The 4,600-nt window shown below is 47.9% G+C and overlaps 1 protein-coding gene and 1 long non-coding RNA gene across 3 annotated transcripts in view; both read right to left on the reverse strand.

The window, feature by feature from the left end:
* Positions 1-4,600, reverse strand: part of LOC109387706 (uncharacterized) — a 49,571-nt gene that overhangs the window by 41,503 nt on the left and 3,468 nt on the right. The window contains exon 2 of the long non-coding RNA XR_002125074.1: positions 4,248-4,437. This is a non-coding gene — a long non-coding RNA (uncharacterized LOC109387706). The remainder of the gene's footprint in view (positions 1-4,247; positions 4,438-4,600) is intronic.
* GNG4 (G protein subunit gamma 4) overlaps positions 1-4,600 on the reverse strand; it is a 46,976-nt gene that overhangs the window by 16,698 nt on the left and 25,678 nt on the right. The window lies entirely within an intron of this gene.

Here is a 4,600-nt window from a genome sequence, read left to right on the forward strand (position 1 = left end):
TCCTCTTAGACACTCCTCCAGGCACTATAAACCACAAAGCCCAGATAGAGCATGGAGCCCAACAGGGCTCTGCAGTTGGCTGTACACCACGCCAGCCATGGCTCCTTCTGGTTTCATGACGATGCCTGCCCTTGCTGGGCTGTCCTCCGGGTCCCCAGCGGTCACGCTTCCGCCAGGGAGACAGCTCTGTGGGGCTTGTAACAGCGATTATTTCTTCTCAGCTGTGTCGCCTGTAGCCTGTTCTTCCCTCTCTAGGGCCTGGTGCACGCTCGTGTTTCCTGCACTCGCCCTGCGCCGTCAGCCTGGCCTTTTCTCCCTTCAGCGGGACCGGGCGTTCCGGGCACGGTTTGTGTGAGTTCAGTGAATTCCACCAGCTGCTCCTTTTCTCCTTCCATGTGCTTCCCTCTCTCCCTTTTCCCTTCTTCCTCCTCTGCAGTGACCTCTCACCCACCTCGAAAGCCCACTTCCTCTCCCTGGTGACTCTCCGTCTCAAGGTCTTGTCAATGTGCAGTGTCCTCCATGGCTCCCCCTTCTTTCCACATTCTGATTTTACTGTCTGGATAACTGATACCAATACACCCCTTTCTTTTGCCACAAGTTGCACCAAGTAGATTTTCCCCAAAGCCACACTGATCCCTGAAGTCGGGGGTTTCCGGTGCCTAACACCATGTGTGAGCCTCATACCTATCAGGGCGGCTATAATTCACAACAAACAAACTGAAAAGAACACGTGTTGGCGAGGATGTGGAGACACGGCCCCCTATGCACTGCTGGGCAGAAAGTAAACGGCTGCGGCCACTTTTGGCCAGTCTGGCGGTTCCTCAGAAAGTTGAACGCAGAATTACTGTATGATCCAGCATCTCCACGTCTGGGCGTCCACCCAAAAGAAGTGGAAGCTGGGACTCAAGCGCTTGCACATCCGTGTTCACGGTGCATTATTCACAACAGCCAAAAGGCGGAGACAACCCAAATGTCCACCAACAGACGAACGGATACAGAAAATGTGGTACNTGCCAAACTTCAAACACTGGACCAGCCAGAACCAGCACACACATGGGTAATAAAATGTAAAAAAAAATCACTTGGATTAATGAGCACCTTAAACCAACTCGCTCATTATTGATAGGAACTGTGTGGTCTAATGTTTATGAGGCAGACATTGATGACACATTATTGTAAAATTAGAATTCTTCTAAATCTAGCATAGATCACTTTTGTTATACACGTTTCATTTGGCTAGCTGCTAGAAAGAATGTCTTCTTCAGAATTCCTATTTTTCTTCTCCCAATTAAGGCAAAGACTGTAACGATAGTTTATTACAGCATTTGGTAGTTCAGTAAACAAACATGGCCTAAAAAATTTAAATAGCAGTGTGGAAGTAAAACATGTGCTGGAAATTCACATTAATTATATGCAAGCTAACAAAGACTTTGATGAGCAAATAAACTCTTGTAATACATTGACGTTATCTGAGTGCTAAAAATAGAATATATATTATACATATCTGACTCACTCTGATCACTAATGAATTAATCACTTCTGGGTATTTAAAGATAGTATTATACTGGTAAAGCCTGAGCTCAGTGTTTTTTAATGAGTCCTTCCTTTATTCTCAACAGGTCTGGGGGGCCCTCTTTTTCTATCAGTCTTCATGATTAATGGAATATGTGTATCTTAACCTAACTTTACCAGCATTTGCATTATAGAAAGAAAAGTATTATTAATGCATAGTCTATTCATCACAAAATCATTACAGACCCCAAACCCAGGCTACTTTTTATTGGAGAACTCTTCAACCAAGATGTTTAGAAGTTCATCTCCTCAAATGATGGGCCTTTCCACAAAAAAATATCAATAGCTTGTTTGTATGATGTTTACAAGATGCCAGATGTCAACATGTGAAAAGATAACGGCATTCGAAGGAACATGGAGGCCATTTCCCATATCGAGCAGGGTGAGCTGTGACACTGAAGCCACTTCTCTTCTAAGATGCTCTGTGGTCAACAGGCCAATGCCTCCCTCACAGCAGTTATCTTTTCCCAAGCCTTTCTCTGTTAGTGGAGTTGAGCCCCATCTCAGCAATAATTTCCAGGAAAATTATAAAAATAGGTGCCATCTCCTCAGGCAGAAAAAGACATCCCCAGAGGATGTTGGGGGCCCCCACCCTTCCCGGCTCCTTCTTCTTCCGGCCCCCCGAGCTGGGCTTCCTGAGTCCTGTGCAGTCAGTTCCAGTCTATGCTCCAGTAGCCTTGGCCCCATCACCCCTCCTGATGAGACTGACTTGGAAAGTGGTACCAGACCCCTGGCTGAAAATCCATTGATATCCTTCTGCCTACTATCCAGCACCTGTTCTGCTTAGGAGGCTTCTGCCCTGGGATCCCTGGGCCTGAGTTCTCCAGCCCACTGTGTTCCCCACTTTGCAGGATCAGGCTTCTACAACACTGTCCACCCCAAGCTCTCTCTGGCAAATTGTAGCTCTCCAGACAGTCCATGAGCCTGGATCTCGCTCTGGTCACAGCTGGGAGCTGGCCCTGTAACCCTGCCTGTGGCTGGGTCCCAGCTCGCTGAAGTTACATGTCCCCTGTTCCCAAGATGACTGGCCCCCTGCCGGGTCGTGTCTTCTGTGCACATCATGAGGTCCCTTCTCCTTAAGGGGGCTCCTGGAAGGTGCGGGGCCTCGGTTGCATTCGTGTATAAACAAGCCTGTAATTTTGATGTGTTAAGCTGTTGGAGTGTTATGGGTGCCCTGCTACTGGCTGGTCAGTTTTACTGTCTCCTTTTTTCAATGTGTCTTTGATAAATGACAAAGTCTTACTTTAAATTCTGAGTCTCTGTCTGTCTGGCCTTGTTTAACCAATAATTAACAAGGTTTAAGTACAATTAGTTCCTCTTTACTATGTGTTCTATGCCAGGCGATGCTAAATATTTATGTTGTTTCATGGAACCCTCAAGGGCCCCATGTGAAATAGGCACTATTGTCCTCACTTTACCAGATGAGGAAATGAATGCTCAGTGCAGCAAGGCCAGGAAGTGGCTGAGTGAGGATCCGAACCCGGGTCCCTCTAACTCAGAGTCCAGGCTTCTTACTACTCTGAGTGCTTTTGGTCCGAGCTACCTTCTGGCTCAATCACTATTTGTCTACCAAGGGCCCATCCTCTCGTTTCATTTTCTTGTACCTGAGTCATTTTCACTAAAGACATGCTGATGTGAATCTGTAGGAGGTGAGAGCCTTGTCTGTTAGCTGCCTTGGTTTGACAACAGGCAGGTGCTGGGTGGTGTCAAGTCCGGAGGGAGGACTGGGATTCCAACCCAGTTGCTTGGGAATTGCTGGCCTTGGGCAAGTTACTTCATCTGAACCTACTGCCTCATGTACACGAGGAATATGTACCCACAGAATGAGGATAATTCATTTCACAACTGCTGTGCGCATTACAAGGGAACGCCTTTGCTGGGTGCCTGACACACGTAAGCACTCAACAAAACGCAGGTTCCCGCCTCCCTCCCTTGGTAACTATTTCACAGCGTTTTCTGAGGGTCCATCCACATGGTTAGCTGCTATGGAGAGCCCTAAGGAGAAGCACTCAGGGTCTAAAAGGACGAGTAGTGACTTGTACTCGTTTCCTTGGCTACTACTTATCGAGTGCCTGTCACGTGCCAGGTGATGTGTCAGGTACTGGGGACACAGGGGTAAAGCCCCATCAGCGCTGAGAGATCACAATACACAAATGGGAAATTGCAACAAGGATGGGCGCCGTATGGACAGCTTCTCAGTGCTGTTTAAGAGCCTATAAACAGATTTGACTTGGTCCAAGAGGTCAGGGAAGGCTTCAACCTCAGCCATGCTCGACTTGAGATGTACACAATGAGCAGACCTAGCAAAGGGAGGAATGAAGTGAGTGCGAGGCGGAGAAAACAGCAGATACAAAGGCTCTCAGGCAGCAGGGAACAGGGCTGAGGAAGTAGGCTTGAATAATGGCCAGTGTGCCTGGAGCACAGGGTTTTGGGGGGGAGTGAGGCGGGAAAGTGACTCTGGAGAGTAAGTCGGGGGGGCTGACTCCATGTCACCACGTGAAGGTAAGTGGTTACAGTAACACCAGCATATGGTTCATCCCCACACCTGGGCTTGAAAAGTTGACAAATTAGTAGATTATTTATAGCTAAAACAGATTCCTGTGTAAGGGTTTTATTAGAAACTGGGGATGTCAGTTCTGACTAGTGGGAGTTGACGCTGCCTCATCCACACTTACCTCCAGAAACACTGCAACTGGGCAGACACACAGCTTATCCTCCACTGCCCTTCTGGCCGTGCGCCCTGGGGAGGGCAGCGTGGTGTTCTGCCCAGGAGACAAAGCCAAAACATGGGGCGGGGCAGGGAGCATCGTTCTGGTCCTCCATAAAAACCTCCTGTGATCTGGTGTCTTCTCACCATCTGCTGAGCTGAAGGAAATGGAAGTGTAAATCGATTCTGTCTAACCTATCGCCAGAGTCATTATTCTTCTCAGGTCAAAACGTTCGTTGTCATTATTATTTTCATCTCGAATCTGAACAGTCACCAGAATGAAATTCCTTCTGACCTTGGGTTTGCTCCCCTCCCTCGGAG

This window comes from Hipposideros armiger, unplaced genomic scaffold (genome assembly GCF_001890085.2).
Source record: "Hipposideros armiger isolate ML-2016 unplaced genomic scaffold, ASM189008v1 scaffold_167, whole genome shotgun sequence".
Lineage (NCBI taxonomy): Eukaryota > Metazoa > Chordata > Mammalia > Chiroptera > Hipposideridae > Hipposideros > Hipposideros armiger.